Here is a 24,244-nt window from a genome sequence, read left to right as displayed (position 1 = left end):
ACGATATCAAAAACGCCGCGCTTGCTGCGAGAAGACGCTTAGTGAGCGAGAAAACGCGCAAAAACAAAATGTGGGTGGCGACGCCGCCTTGAAGTTTCCGCACCATTCGCCGTGACGTCACGTGTTTTGACGGCGCCTACTACGCAGTTCCTAATCGGTAAAAATAAAGCACATTGTCCGCTGAGGGGGCCATAGATTTAACATGCCAAGTTTGGGGTAATTTCGTTGAGCCAATGGCGCCAAAATACGATAAGTACACTTTGAAATTCGTGACGTCACGCGGGGAACTTTCGTGGCGAAATTTAAAAATAAAACTTTGAACTTGATTTTCTCTTCTATTAATAAACTTATCATAACGAAATTAACGACATTAGAGTTCTCAGAGCACAATTTATCGATCTAAACCGATTCATAGTTTCTCTTTAAGGCAGGCCGTGAGCCCCGAAACCCTTTACACACCACTCAAGTAAGAATATCGATTAATTCACTAATTGAAATTGTGGACGCGCGCAATCAAAAACATTTTGAGTAAGCTTAGAGCTGAAACCCAAATTCAAGGGAGAATTTTCGACAGGCCTGCGCACATACCACACATGCTCTCATTTGATGACTCAGTAGTGTTACTCTTGACCCGAATGTCGCGGGATCGAATCCCGGCCGCGGCGGCTGCGTTTTCGATGGAGGCGAAAATGTTTGAGGTCCGTGTACTTAGATTTAGGTGCACGTTAAAGAAAGAACATCAGGTGGTCGAAATTTCCGGAGCCCTCCACTATGGCGTCCCTCATAATCATATCGTGGTTTTGGGACGTTAAACCCCAGATATTATTAATAGCTTTACTCTTTGTTTGTTTGTTTGTTTGTTTGTTCACTGACTGACTGATTGATTGATTTCCTCTGCGCGTAATGCTTTTGTTTCGCGTTAATGCGGCGCTGAAATGCAAGCTGCGTAAAGCTCGTGCTCTCGGCCATACAGCGTGAGCTGGCGCTGATAGTACGACAAGAACCGCGCGCGGTTGTGCGAGGCCAGAACTCGCTTTCATTGTCGCCAACGTTACACAGTCATGCGATGAAGATGTCTGATATCTGTAATCGTTATCTTTCGCTAACGACGACTGCATATTCCAGTACGATGAAGCTATAGCCAAGTGATACAAAGACCGCTTCCCATTTCACCTGCGCTGCCTGTAAGATCTTATAATACGCCCGAGCAAAGCGCAATTTTTTCCAAGGGCTCGTTTCTTTTTTTAGACACAACCCAGTGAATCCGACAGGCAGTTAGGCTAAGGAAAGCGTGTAGGGGACAATAACAGTTGTCTTTAACTGCAGCGTAGTAATTATGCCGTAAATTGAAATAAATTAAAGTGGACGCAAAACGACCCTTTCGTCGGTGGGATCCGAGCCCACACCTTTCGCGAGGTATCGCGGAAAAAAAGAGCGATGAAGGCAGGCATTCGGGTACCTCTTCTGTCATTGTTTCTCAAAGTAATTTATAGCCATGTCGCAGGTAACGCATATGGTTGAAAATATAACAGGTATTGTCCAATTAAGTGAACACCATTGAAAGTAACTTTTCTCCATTCCTTTTTAAGTCATTTATTTATTTATTTATTTATTTATTTATTTATTTATTTATTCATTTATTTGTTTGTTTGTTTGTTTGTTTGTTTGTTTGTTTGTTTGTTTGTTTGTTTGTTTGTTTGTTTGTTTGTTTGTTTGTTTGTTTGTTTGTTCAATGACTCTTCCCGCGCATACCATTTAGATTACAGCCATAATGTCACACGCTGCGCGGATACAAGAAGAAAAAGAAAAGACAAACGTAATATTCCAAATGCTTATTGAAAGACAAAAAAAAAAGTACTGTAAACCGATTTATTCCTTCATGCGTGTTTTACGGCGTCTGTAACTAACACGTTGTATTAATGAAATATGTGAACTGAATATAATGCCTTCGGTTTTAGGGATCTCAGGTTACCAGCACAGTGGCGATGACTTGCATAATGAACGTGCAATCAAAGCGCCAAAATGAAAATGTCACCTACAGAGGAGGCCTTGAGCTGCAACCACGAAAGGCGCAGCACGCGCAGCAAGACGGCATCCACGCGCCGCGGGTTTCCGCGTTTCGATACATCTACGCGTACACCAACTCCTGGCGCGCGCACGAGGAAGCGTTGCGCGTCATGCGCTTCCCGCCTCCACGCATCCGGCATCAAATTATTGTTTGCAAACCATAGTATACACAGGACAGTGTGTTACACGTAACGCATGCGTTCGTACCCAAGTATTGCACTACACAATACATGGCTTGCACGTGACGTCACAGACAGGTTCTCTGCGCTGGTTCACCAACATGGCGGCTACCGTGACCTTTTTATCTCGTTAGAAGGAAAGCAGATGATTTTTAAGGGCCCGTTTATCTTTGTTAGACACGATATTAATGAGAACTAACAGACAATAACGCCAAGGAAAGTATAGGGGGTGTTATCTGTAGTATTTAGAATATAAATGTGAAGAACGTAAAGTGGACGAAAAGATGACTTGCCGCCGGCAGGGTCCCTGCCGTCGGCAGCTCATTTGCAAAACTTTATTACGTTCGTGGAGAGTGCCTGTGCGACTGACTGGCGGAAACTCGCAGAGATTTTGCGAAGTGACAGCAAGCGGAATGCTGGAAGTAACCAAGGATACAGGAAGGCTGAAATCAGGGAGGTTAGCCGCAAAAGGTTCCGGCTTTCTAGCCTACACGGGGGACTGGGGCAGTAGAATAGAAAGATAAGAGAAAGAGATAGAGAGATGTTAGAGATGGTAAAGAAAGGTAGGAAGGTTAACCAGAACAAATATCTGGTTTACCGTCCTACTTCGGGCGGTAGGGAAGAATACTAGATAGATAAAGGGAGAGAGAGAGAGAGAGAAACAAACAAACTACATGCTCAGAATCACTGCTGTTCGAGGCACGGGATGACATTTGTCAGTATGCTATATCATAACAGGCATGCTGAGATTAGGGTCGTATACATGCAGGTCTGCAGCGAGAATCGCTCTAATGCACTCGTAGCCCACCACTGCGATGGCTCGTGAGGTCTGTACTCTAAGATAACTCTCAGTGACATTATAGTCTTTCGTCGATAAGAGTTTACGCAATGGCGTGCCCTCCGTTACCCTGCGTCGGCTCCTATCGGCTCGATGAACAAAACACAAACAGGAGGTGCGCACGTCGCCTCCTATGTGCTGTCATTCATTCATTCATTCATTCATTCATTCATTCATTCATTCATTCATTCATTCATTCATTCATTCATTCTACGCACGAACGAAATCTTAAGTATATTTGAAACCTGCAAATGTGAAAACCCAGTTCTACATCACAGAAATTAGAACAACTTAGTCACCTTAATTTATTTACGGTTTGTACACATTTGTAAAAAAGAAAAACAGAAGAAAAAACAGAGTAGCAGTGAGCCTGAGTCAACTTTTTAGTAGCTGGACTGCTAAACTATCCACAGTGTAAGTGTTCTCCCCGCATGTAAAAACTGCTACTGTATGTAGCGTAGGCGATGCGGTAAGTTCTCGTGCATAAATCAAAATTTCGTTTATTAAAGGCAGCATACGATACGTTTAGCGTTTCAGGGAGAGAAAATACATTAGAAGATTTAGTATCGCAACACACATCAGCGGACGATATGACTGAAAATAAAAATGTTTGCTCTCTCTCTGACTGCCACTCAGGAGGTGTTATGTTGTATAACTTGAAGTGTATTTACCAATTTCCAAGCTAGAATCAATGACTGATTTAAGTATAACGCCAGGCTGCCTTTTTTACTATTATTTTCTATAGCTCACTCTCTTCCGGCTTCCCCACAGCTATATAATATCTGTAAGATTGTGAATCTCAAAATTACGTGTAAAGACACACGCGCGGTGTTTAAGAAGCTATACTGAACAGATAGCTCAGAAAATGTAACCTTTTCTCATATAAATACCGCACATACCGAGATACAGTAACGTTCTTTCATTTCCATTTCCGTTAAACTCGAACACCCTCGCGACTTCGCTCGGTCGATGATTTAATAACTGCCATTACTGTGAGAAGCTTGCTCTCTGTTAAGTTAAACCCTGTTCACAACTACTTTCCACAAGATTCCCGAGTGTTTGTAGTTGATTCAGAGAAGGAAATCGTTAAGTAAATGCCTGGATGTTTAATGCGAGCAGTTTCTCGACCAATTTCTCACCATCAAACATTCCAGCAGTGCTCTCAATCCTCTAGGCGAAACTTGCAATAAACTGATAGCACAAAAATGAGTGAGAAAGATCCAGCGTAGGCATTTATCACTGAGAACAGCCTGCAAATGCAACCAAAGTCAGTCCGAAAGAATCAGAACAAAGCTCACGGTGATTCGAAGTAGAATACGATCTGACGCAACAGGAGCCGGCTGCAAATCAGACGTTCGTATCAGACGATGCCACGGAGTGAAGCAGACGACGCGCGATCGCTCCGAGCTGAATTTCTCCTCCGCACGATCACCCAAACAACACAGGCTTTAGATGGCCAATTCGCCTCTGCACATCACGTTAGGTCAAGGTTGTTGCTGCTGTTCTTTCTCCGGCGCACGAAACGTAGCGGCGTTGACGGTCGAGGCGGCCGAACGAGCAACAGGCAAGAAACAGCGGTTGCGAACCGCTTTCCGCCCGTCGGCGCGCTCGGCACACCACGTGGTACACACACGTAATTCACGTCTCTCTTCCTCGAGCGCTGCAATTTACGTTTCTCTTTTCTTTTTGTTCCTCGTTATACGGGAAGATGACGTCACAAAACTACCAGTGCGAGAGTGAAAGCGAAAGGAACAAAAAAAAAAGAAACGAAGGAAAAAAAGAACGAACGGGCGACGATATCGCGCCATGCAGGAAAGCCCCGCCTTAAGGAGACGCTCCCGCCGCGGGCCATGTGCAGGAAGCGCATGTGGACGAAGAGGCCAGGGAAAAAAAATCTAAAAAAAAAAGCAAGACGCTACGAAAACGCCTAGCAGCGTGTGCGTACTACAAGGCCGTGAACACGCGTACCGCGAGCGAACGTGGCGATTGCCGTATCACGGGGACATGGAAATCTCGACGGCACAAATCAGCGCAGACGCGCGAAAGCGTATATTTATAGTAATACAGATAACGATAAGGAAATACTTTTTTTTTTTACGCACGCACGAGGAAATTGTGAGACGCTTTCCCCTCGCGTCCTTCGCTTTGCTTTATCTTCAAACATCGAGTGGTGACCGAGTTCATATATCTCCGGGGTAGATAGATAGGCATATCGCTTTTTTTGTTCCGCTGGGAGTGCGGCATTTTGTGCGTGTATTACACGGGCCAAGCTTGCGTGTCCTTGTGGTCGCCATCCTTCTGAAGAACACGTCCTTTATGTGCATATAGCCCACGGCAGGACAAAGGCACTCGTTACTGTGACGAGAACCGTGAATTTAGCAGATATGACGGGCGCTGTCATGCAGCGGCTGTGCTATAGACTTCACATAGTGGTCAATACTGAGTCTATAGTAGAGACGCAGCATTCTTTAGGCTTCAGCTGTCTTTTGTGGATGTTGAACCACGTAAATGACAAGGGGCGGTTGAAAAGCAAACAGGAGAGGCGCTGAGGGAATCAGCATGTCTAGACGGCATGTCTAGATATGAGCATAGTAACTATGTGTGTAGTGTGTATCGCTTTCTTCTCTTGTTTCTTTCTTAGTGTGTTTTGTGCGCCACTGTATATATTTTCCGATCGTATATGTGACTAAACTTAGTTGCGAGCAGCGCCGGTCTTGTTTTGTTTTCAACCGTCCCTTGTCATTTGCGCAGTTCAACATCATGAATCAGTGACAACTTACTGAACTGAACTGAACTTCATTTGGTCCTGAGAAGAGCGAATCTCCCTAAGGAAAATGACGCGTCCGCGGGCCGCGTTATTTTCCGCTTCAATTCAGTGGTCTGCCCGTGTCAAAAAATTGTTGCCCCGTCACTAAATATAGCGCAGTTAAATGAAAGCACCAAATGACTAAGCGATTCCCAGGAAGGACAGAGGCACAAAGTGTAGTTATAGCATGACGTCGCATCTATCGTGGCACTTTGTAAGGACATTGTGGGTTTTTTGTGCAGGTAAACACAAAGGCTGTCATCTTTAACCTGTTCTTTTTTTTTAACACGAACGAAGTCGTCTTTCCAATAGGCAATTACAGCTGTAGATCTCCACCTGTGATATCAAATCGATGACGCGTAGGGGCATTTGGTGCAGGTATTCCCCGACGGCGTAGCTACCCGTCTCTCGGACGCTTGCGCGCAAGGCGGAGCGCGTAAATTCGGACAGTGGCGTAGCCAGGGGGGTGAATTGGTAAGTTCAAACCACTCCCCCTAGGAATTTTTACGTTTTACATGCGTACACATATGCCAGCACGTACAAACACAAGCAATTTTTTGCTACGCCGCTGAATTCGGAAGTTTTTCGAAAGTTACTCGCAAACCTTCCCTCCAAAAAAAAAGAAGAACGAGTAAAAAGGGTGTAATTTTACCACAACAATAACAATAATATATATCGCGTGCAATATTTACTTGAACTATTGCAGCGCGACCGCCACTTCCGGGCCAGGAACGGCATGAGCGTTATCAGCGTGGCATAACATTCTTGATAAAAAAAAAAAAAAAGTGGCGAACACCGAGTTTTCAAGAAAGGAAGATGCCCTTTTTACTCGATTTCTTTCTTTTTTTTTCAGAGTGTATTTTTTTTAGATTAGCCATCAACCCTGATGGTTGATGGTTGTCATAGGAATCGGTATAACACGGAAGAGCTTATATAATTTCTATTGTTGTTTGGCAGATGTAGCACCGCCTGATGTGGACGCACTCACGTTGACGCCTAGTGGTACATCTCCGTACCGACGACTAAAGCCCATGATCATGATTTAACCCTTGCGGTAGCTGAAGTTCTTAACATATACGTGGACACCGCATATGGGTGAATCCCGCGCAAATATGGCATCAACAAGCACATAACACGCCCTGACACTTAATATGCACTCCTCCAAAGCGTCGTGAAACGCCAAGAGAAACGCTATGAGCGTTGTGTCTTCCCTCTAGCCTGGCAGCTAATTCTCACAGGGCGAGCGGGGAACGCGGTGCGACAGACGTCGGAGAGCTATTTTTCGATATGGATGGATGCTATGAGTGAGGCTAGGGCTAAAGCCTCCACCTCGCGGTGTGTTAAATGAAATTATTGGCATCTTCGGCTGAGCCGCACTGGCACCGTGGCGGTGGAAGGGAAGTTACGTCAAACACCGCCCGAGTTTCAGGCCCCGCTACGGCCCAGACGAACGTGTGAGCCAGGGGGAACTCGAGTCTGCGACAGCAGCGCCGTCTGCGAGACGCGCACAGCAGTCGAAATTCAGCAGACGACATTTTGCAACGGCGGATTTGCACTAGAATTGAGAGCGCGAACGACGGAAAACCAGACGGTTAGAGACGCTTGCGAGACGCTGTGCGTCCAGCGTGAACTCGCCTGCTCTACACGCGCTTTTGCTGCGTCAGTTTTGCACAAACTCGACGAAGGTTGGTAGTTTCTGCATCGTCTTTGCTCTCCGGTGAAATACCGACAGCAAAAGTAGCCTTGTGTGAGCACGGCCGGACGATTTACAGCGCACGCATGTTTTACCTCCAGTCAGGCCGTGTTCTGCTGCAGCGCCAGCTGTAAATTGCGCCTGCATTGACGGAACGTCGCAGCGTCGTCTGCCAGCGCGCGCTGAACGACGGGATTGCACCACGCTCCACCGTCGATCTCCGCGGTGGCGCGGTGGCGTGCACTCGTGTCGTGGCCGGCCCAGCCGAACATGCGGCACCGCACGCGTGGTGCCCAGACGAACGTACGGCACCGCACGAGTGCGCAGAATACGCCACGAGTGCCGCCAGCCGAAGATGCCATATACTTCTATTGGAAACGCGCCGAATGGGACGGTCGCAGGAACCGCGCGTTTTTTTTTTTGTTTTGTTTTTCGAGCTTGGTGGCACACATGCAATTTGCGCGGGATTCACCCCGTTATAAAAGGGACGCTCATAGCATCCATCCATCCATCCATCCATCCATCCATGCAAGAGCACTGTGAAAGTATGAAAGATAAAAGGCACCGGAATGAAAAATAAAAGAGCGGAACAGAGAGAGAGAGAGAGATAGGGAAAGAAAAAGATAGAGAGAACGAGAGAGATAGAAAGAGATGGAAGAAAGAAAAATAGAAAGAAAGAAAAAATCCGGCAGATCCCATGTACCGTGGGAGTCGATGGTATGCGAAGCATGCGGCGGGTAGGTGAGTGTGGCGTAACTTTTTTTTAATGAGCGACACGTTACAAAATGAGGCTAAAGATTCGTATAAATTTTAAACGCACACATATATATGTTGAAGAGCCGCATATGTGTTATATAACCAGTTGTTTACGGTTGGGTAACGCTGCCTATGGCAACGTGGGTATTGCCAACACCAGAAGCGGTAAGCTGACGTGTAGTGCTTATACGTGTCCCGAGAACGCACGCACGTTTCACCAACCCATGTGCATGTGTGCAAGAAGTTCTTCACAGTTCTTCAACAAGGGCATCATTACCGTGATCAGTGAGCACCAGCAGCTGGTCATGACTTGTTATAGGATCCGGTCGTGATCGTGGTGACGAGGAGTCCATGTGTGGAGAAGTATGTGGTATAGTATAGCTGTTGGAATTCGTGGATGCCTCGGTCATTTCGTCAACAAATTGTCTGTCGACCGAGCCAGCGACATGTCGGAACCTGGAGCCACCCTTCGCGTTGGTGAGGTATAGGCCGTCGAGGCTGGTAGGCCAGGATAGTGCTACCTAGACCAACATCAGTGGATGGTGTTTGTCGTATTCGTAGACTATCTGGGCGTATGTGGTCTACGTAGCCTAGTCTACAAAGAGGCTGTCAATCAATCTGGCATCATCGTCGGTCAGCATGAGGCCATCGCCCAGCCTAGTAAGAAATGAAGATGACACTGCGTCGTTCTGGTGGACGAAGGGCACTTTACGTTGCGGTGATGTCGATATCATATGTAACTTTCGTTAATGTATTCCTCCAGGGTCGAGAAATGCTTCAATATAGCTTGCTGAATCATAGGAATAGTAACGCAATGTTTATTACACTGCTATAAAAGCGGAGCCAACACTGGAACTACAGACGTTAAACGCACGTATCGTAGGGGTACACATCGTAGGAGCATCATGTAGTGTTTATTGCTTTCTTGTAAAATTAGATAGCCAGAACCACAACCACAATTGACGTTGCACCAATATTACGCCTGCGTAGGCTGTTTTTCCGAACCACTTTATAGACCTGGCGTGGCTCAGTGGTTAAATACCTGATTGCCACGCAGAATGCTTGGGTTCGATTCCTGCTGGGATCCTAATTTTCATTCTCTCCATGCGGCAAGTCAACGCTGCCGATGTTGGTTTTTCTTAACGCTCTCGCATCTAAGTTACCAATGTCTGTTCTCGCCGTTCCTGGGTAGATATAAACTGTCAATCACCTGTGGCGCATACCCGTACACCGCGGCCCGTGGTAGACGGGTATGTGCCACAGGTGTCTAGTGGAAAGGGTTTGACGACGTACGCGACAGGATTTTAATGTTATTCATGTCATGACCAGGCAATCATATTCGTCAAATCCTCTTACTCTCCCATGCAAATTTTGGTCTACACCAAGTTAAGGAGGCGGTCATGAGAGCACCCAGACGTAGGCGGCTAGATAGATAGATAGATAGATAGATAGATAGATAGATACGTAGATAGAAACGCTCTAAGTGCCAGAGGTTCGCTAAGAAATGCTTCGCATTTAAAAAGCGTAACCACGGTTAGAATGCCATAAATGGCCGTCTGTCGTAATTAGTGGCATAATTAGGCGCACTGGGTTGATGAAGAACTGCGATTCGTACACTTCATATGGAATCGATTTCACAATGAAAGCCGATGCGGCTGAAATGACCTTGGCCGATAAGTCGCGCCCGTCCGTCTGCGTCGGTGGTATAGTGGTTAGCATAGCTGCCTTCCAAGCAGTTGACCCGGGTTCGATTCCCGGCCGACGCACTTTTTTTTCTTCCTTTTTTTTTTTTGCGAAACGATTTTCAGGATTACGATGGTTCGCCACTCGACTGATAACTGGGCTCCTTGTCCCGCCTTCCCCGACGCAAAATGGCGTCGGGGAAGGCACTACACTCTACGTACCTACAATAACGAGCATGTGTGGTGAACTCTAAATGCGCCGCAGTGCAGCCGTGGCGCTGCCAGCGTGAGGAAGAACGACATTCCCTTTCCTCCCTCTGCGCCGTAACAAAGGCACGAAGGAGGCGCGGAGAGGGAGAGAAGGAAAACCAGTTCGCCGAGAAATAAAGCTAGTTGGTACCGAGACTCTCAACAACACGCCTCGTCTCGCGGCGCGCGTCTGCTACCACCGCCACCGCTGCTGCATAGCACAAATCGTGACTGCGGCACATGAGCGGAGAGCTTCGCCTCGAGTGTTGTGCAAAGGCATGGAGCCCCCTGGGAGTGTTTACGTACCCGGCGGCTACTTTTCGGTGGCCAACGGATGCACGACAAGGCCAGCATCAATGAAAATGCCGAGCAAGAAACAGTTGGATGCCTTTATGGCGGCAAGTGGTTCCCGTTGCTCCCGGCAGACCACTAAAGGACAAAAATTCCGCGACGAGGGGTACGTGCGCAACCTCATGTTCAATGAGTTGTCTACCACGTCCACGTACGGACTCCTCCTAAACTGATGGCACGAAATCAGGGTGCCTGGGCGAGTTGGACGGCGAACCTGCAAAATCCGGGAACATCGCACTACGGTGACTGGAAAAAAACGGCCGCACGTTGTAACTTCGCTAGGATAAGCAAAATGCCGCAAGATTTATAAATCGGTGCGCGGCAGTCATGTCAACATACGCGAATCGTTTTTACTGAACAGCGAATGTGCTTTGACAACAGAAATGAAGCGCTGACCGCCCGTGAACGACAGGCCACGACACTACACCCTTCGGCATTCATTATGTTCTAGAAGCAGTATTTACGGCGACTCCTTTACGCCAAAGTAAACAACAGCGTAGTTACGCTGAGACCGAAGCGATTAAGGCGCACTTAGTCATACTTCGCTGTTGTCGACGTTCTAAACCAAATGCTGAAAACATATCGTACAAAAAAAAAAAAAACCGTAGCGCGACTTTCGTCGCTACTGAACTGCTGTGTGACGACACGGACACAACGCGGACACATGTTCTTGTTGTACGCCATCTAAGTAACAACATTTCTTGAACGAAGTGATTTTCGCACAGTCTTGCCGAGTCCGAAGGCTGCCACGGACTGCCGTCTTCATTTTGGCGCTTCACAGCCCTGATCCACGCTTCACGGCGCTGACGATTGCGTTTCACCGATGGGAAGCGGAAAAAATGAATGTTGCTGCCAAACACGCCTCGGGAAGTGCATCCATAAGCGGCACATGTTGACGGCATCGTGCTAATAGAACCAGATATATCGGTAAATATATTTCAACCACCTGCACAAGTCAACACTTTTGTCACCGCTAAAGCCGCGGCGGAAAGAGAGGCGGCGGCGTCTGCGACGGCGCCGTACAGACCATTTCCCAGAGTCGCCGCCAGGAAGCGGCGCATGCGCTGTAGAGGCATGCAAAAGGCGGATTGGTGACCCGCAGTCCCGAACATGGAACACCACGATGCCGTCGCCAGCCCGACAGTAGCTGTGTTAGACGTGAAGTTTCCTCCCTTTTGGACCAGCGACCCGGCACTTTGGTTCGCCCAAGTAGAATCGCAGTTCGCCGCCCGCCGCATCACCGCCGACCACACCAAGTACCACCACGTGGTCGCCAACATCCCACCTGCCACAGCGAGCGAGGTGCGCGACATTCTGCTTGCCCCACCAGCCGAAGATGCCTATCGAGTGCTCAAAGAGACGCTGATTCGCCGTCTAACCCCTTCGGAGCCGGAGCGCCTGCAGCAGCTGCTACGCGAGAACGAACTGTGCGACCGCCGACCCAGCCAACTGTTGCGTCACATGCAGCAACTAGCGGGCTGCACAGCAGGTCTCGACAGTCGCCTGGTGCAGGAGCTTTTCCTTCAAAGACTGCCCGCAACCGTGCGGATAGGCGTCACGGCCTCCGGAGAGACGGACGTTTCCAAGATCGCCGAAATGGCTGACCGACTCATGGCCGTCGCCACGCCAGCAGTTGCCACGGTGCTCGCCGAAGCCTCGCCCTCTCCCGCCTTGTTGGAGATTCGTGCGGAAATTTCTCGCCTCGCCGACACCGTCGCGGCGCTGCAGTCAAGCGGAAGCCAAAGCACACGGCGGAGTGCTACACAACAACAGCGGCAGCTGTGCTGCTACCACCGTAAGTTCGGTGATACTGCACGGAAATGCGTGCCGCCGTGCGAGAAATCGGGAAACGCGCCGAGCCAGCACTGACGGCGACAAGTGCCACCGGCTCAGCGGAGAGTCGCCCGTCGGTCTTCTTCCTGACTGATCCTGGTCGACACTGGGGCAGAAGTGAGCGTTGTGCCGGCGTCGCCAGCCGATCGCAAAGGCCCGTGTTCGTCACCGTTGCAAGCTGTAAATAACACGACGATACCGGCGTACGGGCACCGCTCACTCTCGCTGGACCTGGGCTTCAAGAGGACATTTCGGTGGATATTTGTGGTAGCTGACGTAAAATTTGCTATACTGGGAGCAGACTTCTTGCGTCACTTTGGACTGCTTGTTGATGTACGCAACCGGCGTATACAGGATCCCCTCTCACAAGCAGAAGTGTGCGGAATGCCGTCTAAGCATCCGCCTCTCAGCCCTACACTCGTGATACCACCGGGCACCGCCCGTTTTACGGCTATCCTACGCGAGTTCCCCGAGCTGACGCGGCCGCCACAGACCGGCGGGGTCGTCACACACAATGTATGTCACCACATTTCCACCACAGGGCCCCCGGTTTACGCACGCCCACGCCGCCTGTCCCCCCAGAAGCTGCAAGTAGCACGACAGGAGTTCGACCACATGCTCGAGCTCGGCATAATCCGCCCATCCGCTAGCCCTTGGGCATCTCCACTACACATGGTGCCAAAGTCTACACCAGGAGACTGGCGGCCCTGCGGGGATTATCGAGCCCTCAACCGAGCAACCGTGCCCGACCGTTATCCGCTACCTCATATTCACGACGTCACGGCCAACTTGCATGGTGCGACACTGTTCTCCAAGATCGACCTCGTACGTGCCTACCATCAAATTCCCATGGCCTCAGAAGACATCCCGAAGACGGCGATAACAACGCCATTCGGCCTGTTCGAGTTCCTCCGCATGCCTTTCGGCTTGAGAAACTCCGGACAGACATTCCAGCGCTTTATTAACGGCGTTTTGCACGGCCTCGACTTCTGTCATGCGTACCTCGACGATCTACTCATCGCAAGCAGCACACCAGATGAACATGAGGTGCATCTGCGATCCGTGTTTCAGCGCCTGGCAGAGCATGGAATACTGGTGAACACGGACAAGTCTGAGTTTGGGGTGCACAAGCTGACGTTTCTTGGCCACGTCATCTCGAACTCCGGAATTAAACCTCATCCAGACAAGGTTAAAGCTGTCGAGCAGTTCCCACAACCCAGCACTAAACGTCAGCTCCGTGAGTTCCTTGGTCTCGTGAACTACTACCGCCGTTTCATCCCCCAGTGTGCCACTATTCTACAGCCTCTCCACCTCCTGCTGTCGACACACGAAGGTGCCGCTAAGGATACAAAGGATGCCGCTAAGGAGCTCTACTGGACGGAGGGCGCCCAAGCGGCCTTCCAAGAGATCAAGAGACGTCTTGCCGACGCCGCGCTTCTCACTTACCCGCAACCGGGAGTTCCGCAGTGCGTCATGGTCGACGCATCGAACGTAGCTGTGGGTGCCGCACTTCAACAACTCATCAAAGGAGTGTGGCGGCCAATCCCTTTCTTTTCCCGGAAACTGACATCCACCGAACAGCGGTACAGCACCTTCGGGCGCGAACTGCTGGCCGTCTACGCGACAATCCGGCACTTCCGGCATTACCTAGAAGGTACCGAATTCTTTGTCTTGACGGACCACAAGCCTCTCATGTATGCCTTGCGTTCACTGAATGCTGAGGGGGGCGCCCATACAGCCCGCGAACTGCGGCAGATGTCATACATATCTGAATTTACCACGGACATCCGCCACATCAAAGGAGTCGACAACGCTGTCGCCGATGCCCTTTCGCGCAGCCCGGTCAGCGCCATAACCTGTCCCACAGGAATAGATCTCAGCAAAATGGCGGCTGCTCAACGGGATGACGACGAATTGCGCCGCCTACAAGAAACGTCGACGTCACTAAACCTGCAGTGGTTACCCTTGCCAGGTACAGAAGGGCTTTGCTGCGACACGTCTACTAGCAAGCCACGACCATTTGTGCCCATGCACTTCCGTCGCGAGGTATTCGCATCGCTACACGAGATGTCACACCCGGGAATCCGAGCTACGCAAAAGCTCCTAACGGCACGTTTCGTATGGCCCGGCATCAACCGCGATTCCCGACAATGGACTCGTGAGTGCCTCGCATGCCAGCGCTCCAAGGTACAGCGTCACACCGTGACACCGTTGGAGACGTTTCCCGGGCCAGATGCTCGATTCGACCACATACACGTCGACATCGTCGGGCCGTTGCCACCCTGTCAGGGCCAAATGTATCTGCTAACTTGTGTTGACCGTTTCACGCGTTGGGCAGAGGCTGTTCCCATGCCAGACATCACAGCCGAAACTGTTGCCCGTGCTTTCGTCAGTCACTGGCTCTGTCGCTTTGGCGTGCCATCATCCATTACAACCGACAGAGGAAGCCAATTCGAGTCCGCATTATTCGCCAGTCTAACAAAGCTCATCGGTGCTTCGCGCATCAGAACGACTGCCTACCATCCGATGAGTAACGGAATGGTTGAGCGATTCCACCGACAGTTGAAAGCCGCACTCATGGCAAGCGAAGAACACTCCTGGGTCGAAGCACTGCCCATTGTACTCTGGGGCATACGCACTGCTTTCAAGGCGGACGTCGGCTGCAGCGCTGCAGAACTTGTCTACGGCACAACCCTGCGTCTGCCTGGCGAGTTCTTTGTGCCTGACCAACAACAGACCCACATTCCTGCTGGCGACTACGCATCTCGCCTACGTCACATCATGACAAAACTTCGACCGACACCTCCACGACAGCCCACAGAAAGAAGCATATATGTGAGCAGCGAACTCGAGTCGTGTAGCCACATCTTTCTGCGCAACGATGTAGTGCGAAGATCACTACAAGCACCGTACGACGGACCCTTCAGAGTTCTCCGCCACGGGAGAAAAACGATTACCATCGAAAGGCATGGCCGCCAGGAAGTGGTGTCATTGGACAGAGTTAAGCCGGCACACATGGAGACCAACCAGTCCACGACAGCAACCTCCGCCCTTCCACCTGGATGGATGGATGCTATGAGCGTCCCCTTTATAACGGGGCGGTGACATGTCTGCCACCAGGCTCGAAGGCGAAAAAAAAGAAAGAAAAAAAAAACTTCCTTGTTTCATGTTGTCCTAATGCCTTATCTACATTGATTAAATCTACGTTATTATACCAAAAATATAAATTCACGGTCCATCTCTCTGCCTCTTAAGGCAGAATGACCTTTTTTTTTTCCCAGTTATTTATTTTTGTACTTTATCTCTACTTTTCTGCCACCAATACTCTAACCGTCTCTTACTTATTTCTATCGCGGACGTGTTCAGCTTTCCATTGTTGTCCCTAAAACCCAAGGCTTCATGTAGACTCGTGCCCACACGTATACCTGGGTGAATATCGCCACATTCAATCAGTACATGTTCCATCGTTTCCTTAGTTCCCCCGCAGCATGTACATTGTTCTTCTTCGTTACTGAATTTCGCTTTATAACTACGCGTTCTAAGGCAGCCCGACCTTGCTTCAAACAGTAAAGCGCTTCCCCTTGAATTATCATAAAACCTTTCCCTCCTTATTTCGTTTTTTCCTTTTCGGTAGTTACTCAGAGCCGGCTTCTTTTCCATCGCTGTCATCCAATAAGTCCTCTCCGCCTCTCTGACCTTCCGCTTAATGCTCCTTGTTGTCATATCGCCCGCACTGCCAGCCGTATATTTACTGGTGAGCCTCCTAGTTCTTTTTCTCCACTGCGTGTCAACGCTTTTTCTATACAAATACCTGAAAACCTTCTCTGCCCATCTACTCTCCTTCATTTTCCTCAGCCTCTCTTCGAATCTCATTTTGCTCTGAGCTTCCCGCACTTCAAAGCCTGTCCATCCCATATCACCCTTTACAGCCTCATTTGTCGTCTTCCCGTGAGCGCCCAAGGCGAGGCGGCCCACCGTCCTTTGATTTACATCCATTCCGGATTGTACCTCTGACTTCATGCACACTACTGAGTTCCCAAATGTAAGCCCCGGGACCATCACACCCTTCCACAGGCCTCGAAGCACCTCGTACCTATTGTATCCCCATAAAGCTCTGTGCTTCATAATTGCAGCATTCCTCTTTCCCTTTGCTACCGATGCTTTCTCTTGTACCTCCATATATCTATCCCCCTCATTTACCCATACTCCGAGGTACTTGTACTCGCTTACCCTCGGTATTTTTTGGCCCTGTATTAAGACCGTATGGTCTCCGTGATCATTGAATACCATCAATCCACATTTTGTTGCACTAAATCCTAGTCCTAGAGCCTCACACTCCCTTCCGCATATATCTGCCAGTCGCTGTATATCATCTTGACTGTCCGCAAATAAGACAATATCATCAGCATAAAATAGACCAGGAAGCTTCTGCTCAACCATCGCTCCGACCTGTTTGTGTGACAAATTAAATCCAATGTTGCTACCTTCTAGCGCTTTTTCCATCCTCGCCATGTACAGCATGAATAACAGCGGGGTCAGAGGGCATCCCTGTCTCAGCCCCTTGCTAATTTCAACGCTGTCCTTGCCACTTATTCCTTCCCATTCTATACAAACTGTATTTTCTCGGTATATTTCCTTCAAAAGCTGTACACAGTCGTCACCTATGCCCACTTCCTTCAATATATCCCACAAAATTTCCTGATTAACGTTGTCATACGCCCCGGTGATATCTAGATAAGCTACGTATAAGGGCCTGTTTTCTATTTTAGATATTTCTATACACTGGGTAAGAACAAACAGATTATCGTCTAACCGCCTGTCGATTCGGAATCCATTCTGAAGTTCTCCCAAAATATCATTTTGTTCTACCCACGCTTCTATTTTTAATTTTACTGCCTGCATCGCCAACCTGTATAGCACCGATGTAATTGTTAGCGGTCTATACGAGCGAATGTTATCCTTTTCTCCCTTGCCTTTATAGATTAAGTTCATTCTACTTTTTCGCCAACTGTCTGGTATTTCCCTCTTCTGCAAGCACTTTTCTACGGCTTTCAGCAGTGCTTCTGAAACCTGAAACCTGCCGAACAGCGCCACATCCCACACCAGCGACGGACACCCAAGTGACTGAAAAATATCACACACGCAGTGGAAGACGGACAGGTGCGCCAAATCGCCTCAACCTGTAGCCGCGTTTCATTTCGCTCGTGCTCTCACTAGGGGGTGAGTACTGTGGTGAACTCTAAATGCGCCGCGGTGCAGCCGTGGCGCTGCCAGCGTGAGGAAGAACGACATTCCCTTTCCTCCCTCTGCGCCGTAACAAAGGCACGAAGGAGGCGCGGAGAGGGAGAGAAGGAAAACCAGTTCGCCGAGAAATAAAGCTAGTTGGTACCGAGACTCTCAACAACACGCCTCGTCTCTGCGTCGCTCACGCGTGCCAACACATGCGCAATTACGCTGCGGCAAAATCATAAGAGAGGTTTTTAGCGTGTGCAGTATCCCGGTATAAGCAAAGGTGTGTAGCAATACCAGGTTACCGGGCGATGGTGTCGACATCTTGTGACGTTTCGCGCAACCACAATCATGCACACGTTTGTTTTTGCTTAGTGTTCTCGAGGGGAAAAAATGATTAAAAAGGCAACTCATTCGTAATAATGCCGCTGCAAGGCATTTACATTGGAAGTAGAACGCCCGATGTTTCTGCAATAAGAATTTTGTGCTTGCCTGGTACACCATGGCCCCGCTAGATGGCGCCACCTATCCAGCCAGTCAGCGTCTTTAGGCCTCTCACGTTTGCAGATTCGGTATTCTAAGTCGCTCTAGCCTCGGTAATCCGGCTGAAATTAGGTGATCGTAAGTGGCGCTCGCACGTCGGCTTATTTTGACTCGGCGGCTGGAGTCTCCGCAAAGCGGATATCGCGAGTAGCCACGAACGAAGGTGGATTTGCGAGATAGGGCCGAAAACGTAAAGCCTATCCGGCGAGCAGTTTACGTTCCGTAAAGGTTCGCGCATGCGCAGATTCCATCCGGTATCCGGTAACACGGTAACGTAAAGAAGTATACGTTACAAGCTAAAACTCCCTAATGAACAAAATACGTTTTCCCTCACTTCCACGACATGTTACCATTGGCGTAGACAGAATTAGAGAGAGAGAGGGGGGGGGCAGCAGTTGCGGGTTCAACAACCCCTCTAAAATTTTTGGGTATTGCATTACGTACATACCTGGCCTATAGCCACGAAATTTTTTTTCCAAAATTAGGGGGGAGGGGGGGAGGGCTACTTGCTGAAGGCTTTGACTGTTTAAGGAACTCACCTATTTTTCAGTAATTATTTTCAGTAAAAATCACAGTAAATTACCTGACTTTAATTTAAATACTATTTGCAGTGGGGAAGAGAGACAGCGAGACAGCATCGAGTAGGAGCGGACGAAGACCAAGAGGAAGAGCCGAAACGCGCGTGACAGTGTTTGACACCACTGAACCCAGGCCTTTGGTTTTGTAAATAAACCCCCTTATATATTTTGTATAAGTAGCGTTATATCTTCAGTTTTTGAATTAACATTCCTAATAGTGTATAATATTTTTTATACGGACAACCCGGGAGGTTTGTCCATGTGTGTCCACGTGTTTGTACGTGGTTAACCGCAGTGACGCAGCGCTTACGGTGCTCGGCTCTTTAGCATTCAATTCGGCAACCGTAAACACAAATAATATTTTCGCTTACCTACAAATTATCTCTTTAGAATTATCTTTTTTTTTTTTCATTCACAAATCCTGTCTGCCGCACGATTCGTGGCCGATCCCCCGTGGTGGGTTGTGCAGGAACAACCAACCAACCGAAGATCGCGGGCTCGATCCCGGCCGCGGCGGTCGCATTTCGATGGAGGCGAAGCGGTAGAGCGCCGTGTACTGCACGACAGGGGCGTAGCCAAGGGGGGGTTGGGGGGGGGGGGGTCAAGCTCCCCCAAATTTTTTCAGTTTCGCTTGCGTATATATAAGGCACACATACAAACGCACGCACGAACATACATAAAGTATGGTTGAACCCGCCCCCCCCCCCCGAAAAAAATTTCTGGCTACGCCCCTGCTGCACGATGTCAGTGCGCGTTAACCCTTTCCCTACCAAAGACGAGCTGCCGCTCGTCCACGCTGAAAGAAGCATTTGGTGGCACCACAATCAGGCTACTCCGATTCATTTTGCTGAGTTCTCTATCGGCTTGAACCGTTGGGTGCTGTAAAAAATTTAAAAACGCGTTTAAACCATGCATTTTGGTTCAGAAAGGGTGGGATTTTGGTAACAGGAATTGGGAAGTGGCGCCCTCCTCTGTGCGCGAGCGGCGCGCGCGTGCAGGCAGCAGTACTGTTCAGAAAAAAAAAGTGAATGAAAAACGCTTGTTTGCCGAAGTTTAAGGAAAAAAAAAAAATTCAGTTCTCCTGCTAGTGCGGCACCGACTACACAGCTGAGCATATTTATTCTAAATCATCGGATTCGGACGAGATGCAAACAGACCCCCACGCGGCGCATCCAAGGCTTTTTTTTCACGGGTTCCCTTGTCCCTGCGCATAATTTTTTTAGATTTCAAAGATACATTTTCTGCACTGATGTTTGGAGAGCTTAGGGCACTTTCCGTGGTGCAATGCAGTGACACCAATCCTCCGCATATTAAAAAAAATGTTTTCTTGTATGTTGCGTATAAAGCACCTTTAAAGTTTATTTAGTTGTTTCTAGACACGTAGAATCAATAGGCGAATAAAAAAATGGTATTTTTGAATTGTTTTTAGCCAACAAAGTTGGTAGGGAAAAGGTTAAAGAATACCATATGGTCGAAATTTCCGGATCCCTGCATTACGGCGTGCCCCATATCGTGGTTCTGGCATGTACAGCCCCAGATATTATTATTATTATTATTATTATTATTATTATTATTATTATTATTGTTGTTGTTGTTGTTGTTGTTGTTGTCGTTGTTATTGTTGTTGTTATTTACGTGTGCGCGTATACAGATATATGCAAAACTGAAAAAAATTTCGGGGAGTTTGAACTCCCCTTTGCTACGCCAGTGACACACACATATGGGCAAGCTGGAACGCCTCGAAAATAATATCATGGCTACGAACGTACACTTGATGCTTGATATGTGTAAACCACTTCGCCTTTTCTTTCTTTTTTTTTTTTTTTTTTTTTGACAGCGCAGTCCTCCGTATAGGCACCGGGCGGCCGTCGTAAGGCGCCAGTTACGCCTCTCCCAAAAAGCGCCCCAAGCGGCGGCAGGGACAGCACTGGCATGTGAAGCAGACGACGCGGAGCAGGCTCTGCTACTTTCGGCACGTATTCGAAGAGAAGCGCGGCGTTTCTTTTTGAGCAATTCGAAGCTGTATGCGGTTGCGTTTGTTGCCGAGAGGCAAAGAGAAGCGGCAGCAACAGTGTTCTTTTGAACAATGCACGAAGCGTTCGACTCTCGGACATGGGTTCAGACAACGGGGCCCGTCGTCGGGCTTCAGGCAGACTCCCGCGCAGTCATTTGCGGTCGTGGACGCGTTTAATGGCCGTCAAGTCATCTAGAAAGAATGACGCGGTGTCCCTCTCATGTCCACACCGATGAGTGCTGTCGGAGCATCAAACGAGTCAGCTTCTTTGCGTGGTGCTGTGCTTGTAGACGTTTGTTTTCGTTCGGAGACGGACCAGAGGGGGCACGATGCCTCCGTCCTTTCGGGACTGCAAATGAGGCAGGCCCGATTGGCGACACGATGTAAAATAAGCGTCTTTGCATTTTAACTGCCGAACTCGCTGTTCCTCATTATTGTCTGGAAGCCCCCGGCGCGAAGGCGAGTCCTGACAGCGCAAGTGCACCCATGGCGCTGCCAGTTTTTTTGCGCAAGTTTCACAGACTTGACCAGCTGGCGTACGCGTTTTCGTGCGTCTGCTCTAAAGAAGGGTCTCCGCTTGCACGAAGCAGGTCACGTGCACGACATCACAGAATATAAAGGCGATAACGAGTGCGAATAGCGTTGCAAGTGCGCGCCGCAGACGAAGCTTAACGGGATAAGCTACGATGTGGAGCTAGATGTAAGTAGCGCCATTTCTATTTTTTAAATGCGAAGCATTTCTTAGCGAATCCCAGGCACTTTGAGCGTTTCTATCTAGGTACCTGTTTATCTAGCCGCCTCCGTCTGGGTGCTCTCGTGATCGCCTCCTTAACTTGGTGTAGACCAAAATTGGCATGGGAGGGTAAGCGGATTTGACGAATATGACTGTCTGCTCATGACATGAATAAAGTGAAAATCCTATCGCGTACGTCGTCAAACCCTTTCCTCCAGACACGTGTCGCACATACCCGTTTATCACGGGCATCGGTGTACGGGTATGCGCCACAGGTGATGGACAGTTTATATCTACCCAGGTACGGCGAGAACAGACATTGGTATTTTTTTTTTATTTCGAGAGTTTGCCCAATGGCATACATAGTTAAATATACAGATAGAGGCCGGCTTCCGCTATATACATCAACAGTGCTCTATGGTGGGGCCCATAGGCCCACTGATCTCAGGTAGCGCCGCCGTATCTGATTAAAATGCGAGAGCGTTAAGAAAAACCGACAACATCAGCGTTGACCCGACGAATGCAGAGAATAAAAATTAGGATCCCAGCAGGAATCGAACCCAATGGTTCTGCGTGGCAGTCAGGTATTCAACCACAGAGCCACGCCAGGTCTAGAACCTGCTTTGGAAAAACACCCTATGCAGGCGTAATGTCGGCGCAACGTCAGTTGTGGTTGTGGTGCTGGCTATATAACAAAGCAATAAACACTACATATGTACTCCTATGATACAGGCGTCATGTCAGGTTAACGTCTGTGGTTCCAGTGTTTGCTCTGTTTTTATAGCAGTGTAATAAACGGTACATTTGTATTCCTATATGATACAGCAAGCTAAATTCAAGCGTTTCTCGACCCTGGAGGAATACGCAAACGAAAGTTACGTATGATGTTCACATAATCGCACCGTAAAGTGCACTTCACTGCAAAAATACTGACGTATGTGCTGTAACGTGGGTGCTGATCGACGTTACGTCAGACCATAAGTTACCCTTTGAACGCCAGTGTAGTCGACGTGCCTGGTAGACCACGATGTGTACACAACTACTGCACTTACAAAACACGTCGATCCACCTCGTAACGCTTGGCTCAACACAAAAAAAAAATGCAGCATAGAACTACTCGCTGACTGCTTCGCATGAAACCGATTCCCACAAGGCGGGGAATCTGCTGAATATTTAATACCTTGTTATTCTGTCTACACGTTAACATTGTCTCCCAACATTTGAAAAGGATACCCTACGTCTCCTATTCGATTTTCGGCTTTCTTTACGCAATGCTTGGTCGATCGCACATGCTGTTCCTCTGGTGTACATCGTGTTAACTCCTCTTCCTGTTTTGCTTTCCTTTTCTTTTCGATGCGTCGCCGATTCTAATATTTCAACAGCTATCCTCAGTCTATGTATTTCATGTAGCTTGACGCAACGAGGGCCGTCGTTAGCAGCCGATGCGCGAACAAGGCCGTCGGGGACGGCGATTGCAAACGGGAACCGATGGAACTGGATCTACTCCCCAGCTTTAGCCATGTTTGCATAGCTGTTTGTGAAGCCTACAGCGCAGCCTGTCTGCTCGGGCTTGGTTCCCGGGGCCTTTCGGCAGCGCAGGACACAAGCGACGAGAGCACAATGAAGCGCAGCCAACATCCAGCACCGCGTCCCCGCAGCAAGCGCCTGCTCCTTTCTGGCACTCAGATTCCATTAGTTCCGCGCCTCCACCGAAAGAGGCGCCACCATCCAAACTCGCCCCACGCCCGGTGCCTATACACACCGTAACCACTCAAAACAGGTATTCATGAACTTGTGGCGCCGTTATGTGCCATAGTGATCCGAAAAAAAAGAAAAAAAAAGATGACGACGATACGACGAGCCCGAGATGGCTGCGTCTTGCCCTCCATCCGTCTGACCATCGCCTCCGCGATTAGCTCCAGCGCCGCGTTGCCGGAGCTAATCGCGGAGGCCACGATCTGACCAAGTGTTCTCAGATATAGTTTGTGGACACCAGGCACCGATGTCTGCGTTTCCAAAAACTCTTCTTTCCGTGAAAGTGACCGTCGGCGGCGGCATCAACACGAGTTATATGCAAAAACAAAAATATCATGTGATCACGCCACCCTATGACGTCACAGATCACCAAAATTTGTGACGTCATCATAATGTCACGTGATAACGACATCACATGATATCGTAGCTTGGTCAAAGGTTGGCCGATCACGGAGGCACTGCAAAACCAAGTTACAGGGCAATAATTGTCTGGGGTTTTACGTCCCAAGGGCTACAGGGTCTGTCCCTAAGGTAATAAGGCTGGGTCTGGCAGAATTTATTGGTCCGATCGGTACATATTATTTAAATGCGTGAAAATAGTTTCCTTGGACGTCGATACACCGAGTACAAAGCGATTCCGGCACTGCAAAGGCTCGCTGAGAGTGAGCTGCCGTGACCTCTCTCGGATGGACGGATGGAAAAGCTTTATTTCGTCGGACTCTGTGACAGCCCGTTAGATGGCGGGAACACCGACGAAACTGTGACCTTGCAGGCTACTCTTGAGCTTTGAAAAAAATTTTAAAAAAGCGCAGCTAGTGGCTCGATGCTGGAACCTGCGTTGGAACCAACGGAGCTAGTATTCGACCTAGCCTTTTCTAAGTTTTTGCTAGTGATACCAAACTTTTGCTAATGATGACAAGTTTTTTGCTAAAAGTGCT

The 24,244-nt window shown here is 48.9% G+C and overlaps 2 protein-coding genes and 1 non-coding gene across 5 annotated transcripts in view; 2 read left to right on the top strand and 1 right to left on the bottom strand.

The window, feature by feature from the left end:
• Positions 1-24,244, bottom strand: part of LOC119395919 (NADP-dependent malic enzyme) — a 187,867-nt gene that overhangs the window by 123,133 nt on the left and 40,490 nt on the right. Inside the window, exon 1 of one of the 3 annotated variants that reach the window (XM_037662942.2) lies at positions 4,383-4,600. The exons of the other annotated variants lie outside the window; for them this stretch is intronic. The gene's annotated coding sequence lies outside the window, so the exon portion shown is untranslated. Of the gene's footprint in view, positions 1-4,382; positions 4,601-24,244 lie in introns of those variants that run through there. 3 annotated transcript variants of the gene reach the window in all.
• The window catches only part of LOC119395922 (uncharacterized), a 145,833-nt gene that overhangs the window by 116,857 nt on the left and 4,732 nt on the right, over positions 1-24,244 (top strand). The window lies entirely within an intron of this gene.
• Trnag-ucc (transfer RNA glycine (anticodon UCC)) lies at positions 10,034-10,105 on the top strand. Its single transcript has one exon. It is a non-coding gene; the product is annotated as a tRNA-Gly (tRNA).

This window comes from Rhipicephalus sanguineus, chromosome 6 (assembly GCF_013339695.2).
Source record: "Rhipicephalus sanguineus isolate Rsan-2018 chromosome 6, BIME_Rsan_1.4, whole genome shotgun sequence".
NCBI lineage: Eukaryota > Metazoa > Arthropoda > Arachnida > Ixodida > Ixodidae > Rhipicephalus > Rhipicephalus sanguineus.
The sequence above is the reverse complement of the archived record's forward strand: the minus strand, read 5'-3'. Positions and strand labels throughout refer to the sequence as shown.